This window comes from Gorilla gorilla, chromosome 2 (assembly GCF_029281585.2).
Source record: "Gorilla gorilla gorilla isolate KB3781 chromosome 2, NHGRI_mGorGor1-v2.1_pri, whole genome shotgun sequence".
Lineage (NCBI taxonomy): Eukaryota > Metazoa > Chordata > Mammalia > Primates > Hominidae > Gorilla > Gorilla gorilla.
This window is the reverse complement of record NC_086017.1, coordinates 58,528,611-58,537,667: the sequence shown is the minus strand read 5'-3', so window position 1 is coordinate 58,537,667 and position 9,057 is coordinate 58,528,611. Positions and strand designations below refer to the sequence as shown.

At 48.3% G+C, this 9,057-nt stretch overlaps 1 long non-coding RNA gene across 1 annotated transcript; it reads right to left on the bottom strand.

Annotated features, from left to right (window-relative positions):
• Positions 1-452: 452 nt before the first annotated feature.
• LOC129532565 (uncharacterized) lies at positions 453-9,036 on the bottom strand. Its single transcript, XR_008678330.2, has 5 exons — positions 8,890-9,036; positions 8,364-8,527; positions 7,451-7,534; positions 4,036-4,082; positions 453-567 (listed from the first exon to the last, which is right to left on the bottom strand). It is a non-coding gene; the product is annotated as an uncharacterized lncRNA (long non-coding RNA).
• Between the last annotated feature and the right edge of the window lie 21 nt (positions 9,037-9,057).

Below are 9,057 nucleotides of genomic sequence, written 5' to 3'. Positions count from 1 at the left end.
CTACCTACCCCCAGCCCTGGCCTCTGTGAATGCTTGGGCCTGTCCAGCCCTATTTTCTTCCCCCATTTGTCCTTGTTTCCAGCAAGATCACCTCATCTTGCAACCTCAGCAGAGATCTGGTAATCATGGTAGGGCAGAAGGAGGGTCTTAACAAGCATGGGGTTACGTTTCCATTAGTGTTTTAGAGGAACTAAAGGCCAAAATTTGGCAAAAACTTCACTCTTGCAGACTCTCAAGTTAGCAAAGAAGTTCTCACCGTAAGTTTGGGAGCAGAGTCAGAAACCCACAGGCAGACACCAGTCAGAAGTGTTGTTTCTGTTTTCTAGATTGAGTCTCACTGTCTTTTCAAGGCTGATGTCCAACTCCTGTGCTCAAGCAGTCCTCCCACTTCAGCTTCCCGAGTAGCTGGGACTACAGGCACACACCACTATATAGGCTTCACATACAAGTGGTTTTCATCAGTTCCCTTTATTTTTTACCCAAACTCCTCATTCATCAGATGGTTCCACACATCAGCAATCACTGACACTGACTTCTGGTCATGACTTTTTCTTTCTCATTGGGGTGCTGAAAACAGAGGGCAGTTATCCTCCCAAAAAGAAGGTAAAGCAGCACAGGGAGGCAAGGGCTAGGGATGGGGCCCCCCGGCAAGAGGCTCTCAGAAGTTGAAGCAGCAACATTCCATAGGAAACCCATGGGAGGAAAGTATGGGGGCCTGGTGGGGGATGCCCTGCTCACCGCTGACTGTCAGAAGGACAGGTGCACAAACTCACTCGGACCTGAGGAGGGGTTGACAGTGTTTGGCCCCCAGTAAAGCTCTGTGGGACACAACCTGGTTACTAACTTCTTTTTTTTTTTTTCTTTTTGAGACGGAGTTTTGCTCTTGTCACCCAGGCTGGAATGTAATGGTGTGATCTCGGCTCACTGCAACCTCTACCTCCCAGGTTCAAGCGATGATTCCTCTGCCTCAGCTTCCCAAATAGCTGGGATTACAGGTGCCCACCACCACATCCAGCTAATTTTTGTATTTTTAGTAGAGACGGGGTTTCACCATGTTGGTCAGGCTGGTCTCGAACTCCTGATCTCAGACGATCCACCTGTCTCAGGCTCCCAAAGTGCTGGGATTACAGGTGTGAGCCACCGCGCCCAGCCCCTCTTTTTTTTTTTTTTTAAGATGGAATCGTGCTCTGTCACCCAGGCTGGAGTGCAGTGGTGTGATCTTGGCTCGCTGCAACCCTTAACCTCCTGGGTTCAAGCAATTCTTCCTGTCTCAGCCTCCCCAGTAGCTGGGATTACAGGCGCCTGCCACTACACCTGGCTAATTCCTGTATTTTCAGTACAGATGGGATTTCGCCATGTTGGCCAGGCTGGTCTTGAACTCCTGACCTCAGGTGACCCACTCACCTCCGCCTCCCAAAATGCTGGGATTACAGGCATAAGCCACCACGCCTGGCCTGGTTACTACTTTTAACCCTGGAGACATTCTGCCTCCTTTTCATATCCAAAGTCAATGACACTGACTTCCAGTCACAACTCTTTTCTCACTGGGGTGCGGAAGGCAGGGAAGTATTCTTATGAGATAGTGTATTTCAGTAAAAAGCACAGGTCCTCAGGAAGCTGAGGCAGGGACATCGGACAGCCTTTGTGACTTGCTGTGTTTCCTGTCATGATGCACACACAAACCATGTGGGAACGGCAGGACTGTGCTGTGCCATCTGTCCCAGTGCTGGCACCTAGGTCAAACAAGGTATGGCCCCATGGCAGAAGCCTCTGCTCACTTCTGCAGGAGTGCCCAAGGTGGGCCCTGGCACCTGTTTGTAAGAGAAGCAGAAGCCCCAGCTGATGAAGTTACATACATGCTGACTCCTGGTAGCCAGCATGCTCTGAGGGGACTCCAGGACCTCTTCAGCAAACACCCTTGTGGTGGCCTCATAACACAAAATTACAACCAAAGGCAGATTATGATTAGTCAGAGAAGTCCTCTTGGGGAGGGAACTGTCTTTGATAGAACACATCTATGGCTGCGTCGAAGGTTGGTAGATGTGATATGTGGGTAGGCAGTAGGAAGGGCAATGAGACAGAGCATTAAGCCACCCCAAGAAAGGGGAGTGTTTGGGTAGAGTTGAGAAGAACTCAAATTTTGGGGGACAGTGAGGGGGTTTGGGCTGACTTCCTGGGTCAGAAGTTTCTGAAGCTGCAGCTAGGAATGGGTGTGTAAGTGTGCGGGTGGCTCACGCCTGTAATCCCAGCACTTTGGGAGGCCGCGGAGGGAAAATCGCTTGAGCCCAGGAGTTTGAGACCAATCTGGGCAGCATAGGAAGACCCCATCCCTACAAAAAATACAAAAATTAGCTGGGCGTGGTGGCCTGCACCTGTAGTCCTAGCTACTCGGGAGGCTGAGGTGGAAGAATCACTTATGCTCAGGAGCAATTGCACCACTGCACTCCAGCCTGGGTGAGAGTGAGACCCCAACTCAAAAAAAAAAAAAAAAAAGAAGTGCTGGCACCGTGTCTTTGGCATATGTGCTGAGCCATAAGCTGCACATGCATAAGGCCAACCCCAGGATGAGGGGTCAAGTAATTCTGCCTCAGCCTCCCGAGTAGCTGGGATTACAGGCGTGCGCCACCACACTCAGCTAATTTTTGTATTTTTAGTAGAGACAAGGTTTCTCCATGTTGGCCAGGCTGGTCTCAAACTCCTGACTTCGGGTGATCCACCCTCCTTGGCCTCCCAAAGTGCTGGGATTACAGGCATGAGCCACCACACCCAGCATATCCATCCACTGTTGATGACCTTTCAGTTGTTTCCAATTTTTGTCTATTGCAAATACTGCTGCCAGGAGCACTGTTGTACATGTCTTCATGTTGCTCATACACATTATTTTTGGAGGGTATATTCCCAAATAAAGAGTGGAATTTCAGGGTCACAGGCAGATACTGCCAAATAGGTTTCCAAAGTAGTTGTACCAATGTATGCTCCTTCAGTAGTGTCAGACAGTTCAAGCTTCTCCTATCTTTCCCAAAACTTGGTATTGTCAAGTCATTTTTATTTTCGCTATTCTGGTAGAATGCAGTAGTCCTCCCCTCCCCACCTTTTTTTTGGGAGGTAAAGTCTTGTTCTGTTGCCCAGGATGGAGTCCAGTGGTGCAATCTCAGCTCACTGCATCCTCCTCCTGGGTTCAAGCAATTCTCATGCCTCAGCCTCCCAAGTAGCTGGGACCACAGGCGTGGGCCAACATGCCCAGCTAACTTTTGTGCTTTGAGTAAAGACAGGGTTTTGCCATGCTGGCCAGGCTGGTCTCAAACTCCTGGCCTCAAGTGATCTGTCCATCTCAGCCTCCCAAGGTGCTGGGATTACAGGTGTGAGTCGCCTCACCTGGCCAGTATTTATTTTTTTCAATTTGCATTTCCCTGATGACTAAAGAGGTTGAGCACCTTTTCAATATTATTTGAATGTTCTCTTTTGTGAAGTAACTATTCGAATCTCTTGCCCCATTTATCTGTTTGTGTATATTTTATTGATTTGTAGTATGTATTTCAGGATATGAGTCCATGGATGTTCTATCTTAGAGTATCTTCTCCCACTTTTAATGTCTTTTGATAAAAGAAGGTTCTCAATCATTATGTAATCCAATTTATCAATACTTTCCTTTATAGTTAGTGTATTTTATGTCCTATTAGACAATCCTGTTAGTCCTGTCCTGTTAAAAAATCTTGACTGGCTGTGGTGGCTCATGCCTGTAATCCCAGCACTTTGGGAGGCCAAGGCAGGAGGATCACTTGAGCTCAAGAGTTCCAGACCAGCCTGGACAAAATGATGAGACCCTGTCCCTACAAAAAATTAAAGAAATTAGCCGGGTGTGGTGGAGCCATACCTGTAGTCTCAGCTACTCAGAGGCCAAGACAGGAGGATCCCTTGAGCCTAGGAAGTCGAGGCAGCAGGGAGCTATGATCGCACCACTGCACTGCAGGCTGGGCCACAAAGTGAGACCCCCATCTCTAAAAACTTTTTAAATATAAAAACAAATTTTTTAACCTTTGCTTTCATGCTTGTGAACAGCCACTGCACTCCAGCTCCCGTCTCTGTAAAAAAAAAAAAAAAAAAGTTTGCTTAAAGTCACCTTTAAGATCTTCTCTTGGCCAGGTGCAGTGGCTCACGCCTTTAATCCCAGCACTTTGGGAGGCCGAGGCGGGCGGATTACAGGGTCAGGAGATCGAGACCATCCTGGCCAACATGGTGAAACCCCCATCTCTACTAAAAATACAAAAATTAGCTGGGCGTGGTGGCATGTGCCTGTAATCGCAGCTACTCGGGAGGCTGAGGCAGGAGAATTGCTTGAACTAGGGAGTCAGAGGTTACAGTGAGCCAAGGTTGCACCACTGTATTCCAGCCTGGCGACAGAGCGAGACTCTGTCTCAAAAAACAAAAAACAAAACAAAAAACAACAAAAAAACAAAACAAGGTCTTAATACTGTTTTCTAGAAACTGTATATTTTCAGATGTCAAATTTATATGGAATTGATTATGCAAGCAGTATGAAATAGAGATCTCATTTAATTTTTTCTATATGGATATCCAACTGACCCAGCATCATTTATTGAAAAGCCTATTCTTTCAGTTAATAGACTTGCTCCTGGGGAAACAAAAAAAAGAAAACAACCCTTTCTTCATGTTGGCTCTGAAGAACCACCCTTGTCAAAATTCAAGTTTCCACACATCTTCAGGCCTGTCTCTGGATTTCGTTCCTTTAGTCTTCCTATCCTCGTACCAGTACCACACAATCTTGGTTTCTTTTTATTTTTTAATTTTCATTCTTTTTTTAGATACAGGGTCTCTTGCTCTGTTGCCCAGGCTAGAGTGCAGCATGTGATCATAGCTCAGTACAGCCTTGACCTCCCCAGAGCTCACAGGATCCTCCCACTTCAGCCTCCCAAGCAGCTGGGACTACAGGCATGTGCAAAATTTTTGTATTTTTTGTAGAGATGGGGTTTTGCTGTGTTGCTCAGGCTGCTGAATCTAGTTTGTCAGTTTACACACACACAAAATCTAGTGGGATTTTTTTTTTTTTGAGACGGAGTCTTGCTCTGTCGCCCAGGCTGGACTGCAGTGGCGTCAACTCGGCTCACTGCAAGCTCTGCCTCCCCAGGTTCACGCCATTCTCCTGTCTCAGCCTCCCAAGTAGCTGGGACTACAGGTGCCCGCCACCACACCCGGCTAACTTTTGTATTTTTAGTAGAGACGGTTTCACCATGTTAGCCAAGATGGTCTCGATCTCCTGACCTTGTGATCTGCCCGCCTCAGCCTCCCAAAGTGCTGGGATTACAGGTGTGAGCCACTGCACCCAGCCAAAATTTAGTGGGATTTTTAACTGAAGTTGCATCGAATCCATATATCAATTTGGGAAAATTGGCACCTTTATAATATTGAGTTTTCCAATATTGGAACAATTTTTCACTTTATTTTTGTCTTTATTTCTCATTTTTTTAACTTTTTTTTTTTTTTTTTTTCAGATAGCGTCTGGCTGTGTTGCCCAGGCTGGAGTGCAATGGCATGATCTTGGCTCACTGCAACCTCTGCGTCCCAGGTTCAGGCACTTCTCCTGCCTCATCCTCCAGAGTAGCTGGGATTGCAGGTGCACAACAGCATGCCCAGCTAATTTTTTTTTTTTTTTTTTTTTGAGACGGAGTCTCGCTCTGTCACCCAGGCTGGAGTGCAGTGGTGCAATTTAGGCTCACTGCAAGCTCCGCCTCCCAGGTTCACGCCATTCTGCTGCCTCAGCCTCCCGAGTAGCTGGGACTACGGGCGCCTGCCTTCAGGCCCGGCTAATTTTTTTTTGTATTTTTAGTAGAGACAGGGTTTCACCGTGTTAGCCAGGATGGTCTCGATCTCCTGACCTCATGATCCGCCCGCCTCAGCCTCCCAAAGTGCTGGGATTACAGGTGTGAGCCACTGCGCCTGGCCAAGCTAATTTTTTTGTATTTTTAGTAGAGATGAGGTTTCACCATGTTGGCGGGACTGATCTCTAACTCCTGACCTCAAATGATCCACCCACCTTGGCCCTCCAAAGTGCTGAGATTTCAGGCATGAACCACCATGCCAGGCCTATGTCTTTATTTCCGTCAATAATGTTTTATAGTTTTTTTGTATGTGTGTATGTAGTCTTTGCACATCTTTCATTAGGTTTATTCCTCAGCATTTGATATTACTTGATGCTATTGTAAACATCATTGTTTTTAAGAAAAAAAATTTTTGTTTTCTTGTTCACTGCAACCTCTGCCTCCCAGGTTCAAGTGATTCTCCTGCCTCAGCCTCCTCAGTAGCTGGGACTACAGGTGCCCACCACCACGCCCGGCTAATTTCTGTATTTTTAGTAGAGATGGGATTTCACCATGTTGGCCAAGCTGGCCTCAAACTCCTGACCTCAGGTGATCTGCCCGCCTTAGCCACCCAAAGTGCTGGGATTACAGGCTTGAGCCAACATGCCCAGGCAAGAAATTTATTTTCTAACTGTTGGTGACATATAGAAATTGCAACTGATTTTTATATATTGATCTTGTGTCCAACAACTTTGCTGAACTCATTCTAACAACTTACCTATAGGTTCCTTTGAAATTTTTACATATACAATCCTACTGCTTGTGAATGAGTTTTTTTTCCCTTCCAATCTTCATAACTTATTATTTTTCTTGCCCTACTGCGCTGGATAGGCCCTCCGATATAATACTGAGGCTTGTGGTCATGAATATAAAATGAGACCAATTAGCACGGTTGTTTGTTTTCCTCCAGCAATGTTCTGCTGCGCTAGAGGCAAACAATACATAAATAGTCCATTTTAACGGGGTTAGATTTTAGCCCAGCAAGTTTGTCTAAGAAGAACAGGGCAGGCCGGGCACAGTGGCTCACGCCTGTAATCCCAGCACTTTGGGAGGCCGAGGCGGGAGTATCACAAGGTCAGGAGATCGAGACCAGCCTGGCTAACACGGTGAAACTCCGTCTCTACTAAAAATACAAAAAAAAACTAGCTGGGCATGGTGGTGGACGCCTGTAGTCCCAGCTACTCGGGAGGCTGAGTCAGGAGAATGGCGTGAACCCGGGAGGCAGAGCTTGCAGTGAGCCGAGATCACGCCACTGCACTCCAGCCTGGGCGACAGAGCAAGGCTCTGTCTCCAAAAAAAAAAAGAAAGAAAAAGAAAAAGAACAGGGCAGGGAGTTTCCGTGGCACTGAACTCTATAAGGCTAATGACACAGATCAGTAGCTGAGGTGATGAACAATGGACTTGAGATCTCAGTGAGGTCAAAGAACTGCTGGATAATTGAGCTGGACACGTTGGCCAAGTCTTCCCCTGGAAAGGTACAGCTGGCTGGGAGTAGACAAACACAGGGTGGGGTGGAAAAGGCAGGAGAAGGAAAGGCTGAGAAGTGTTAGCGGCAGTATCTGCCACACCCTTACCCTCTGGTCTTCTGATCGCTCCATCTGCCGCCCAGTAGCCTCAAATCCAGGTCTCTGGGTCCTGGGTGGACCTCTAGTTGGGAGCTGATAAGAGAAGGAGGATAGGCTGGGCACGGTGCCTCATGCTGGTAATCCCAGCACTTTGGGAGGCTGAGGCGGGCAGATCACTAGAGGTCAGGAGTTTGATACCAGCCTGGCCAACATGGTGAAGCCCCATCACATGGTGAAGCCCCATCACACCACTTCACTCCAGCCTGGGTGACAGAGTGAAACTCCATCTCAAAAAAAAAAAAAAAAAAAAGAATGAGGTTAAACCACATAGGGGTCTTATTAGGAGGCAAGGGCAAGATTTGGAGGTGGAGAGAAGAACTACCACCACTATCACTAACATCTGTTTTTTTTTTTTTTTTTTTTTTTTTTTTACCGGGAGTGCATTAGGAACTGCCACTGGGGCTGGGGCATAGAGGTGAGTGCAGATTGAGGGAGAGGGGCTCCACAGAACAGCCACGAAGGGAGAATGACAGTGGGATGACACACAGCAGGGAGCAACATGGAGAGCGATCCGCAATCGATCTCACTACTCAGAAGTGAGGAGCTTTGCTCTCCAAAAGGAGTGTTAGCTGGGACCAGCACCAGCCCTATTTGGTGAGAGGGCAGGGCTTGATTTCCCTCAGCCATAGTCCCTTTATGCCTCTGCACATTTGTCCACACAGTCTCCAAGACCTAGGATGCCCACCCCCAATCCCTATCCCTCCCCTTGGTCATTCAAGGCACTGCTCAGGCATCTTATGCAAGAAGGCTTCCCAGGTTGCGAAGGTGACTCAGACGCCTCCTTTGGGACTCCAACACCCTTCCCCGGCAGAGCCCCTGCCTGTCTGCCTCCGTGGTGTCAGGTTTTGTGCCCTCTACTCACTAGATTGTGGACACAGAAAGCGCTGGTGCTGTCAAAACCACTTCTGGGTTGCCGGGCGCGGTGGCTCACACCTATAATCCCAGCACTTTGGGAGGCCAAGATGGGCGGATTGCTTGAGCCCAGGAGTTCAAGACTAATCTGGCCTACATGGTGAGACCCCGTCTCTATAAAAAATGCAAAAATTAGCCAAGTGTGATGACATGTACCCGTAGTCCCAGCTACTCGGGAGGCCGAGGTGAGAGAATCGCCTGGGGAGTTCGAGGCTACGGTGAGCTGTGATCACCACTGCACTCCGAAAGAGTGAGACCTTGTCTCTAAATAGATAAATAAAACTACTTTGGGGGACTCGCTCCTGCAGCCCCTGCACCGATTGGCTCCCATTCAAAGGAGTTCAGCCCTAAGTGCCTCTGCAGATCTTCCACCCCCACCCACAAACCCGTAGGAACCCCGGCCGTGTATCCGGCCCAGATCTCTGATCCTGGGGAGGTCCTCAGATTCGTAGACAGGAGAGGGAACAACTGGACACCTGTTGCCTGTCCTTGGTAGCCACAAGGGGCGCTCGGGAGGTGGAACCCGCAGAAGCCCCGCCTCCCGGAAGCGGAGCAGTCAAGGGGCGAAAGGATGCGCCGACTGATTGGTTGATGGTGATGTCATAGGGACCGTTAGGGGCGGGCCATAGGCCTTGGCCAGGAGT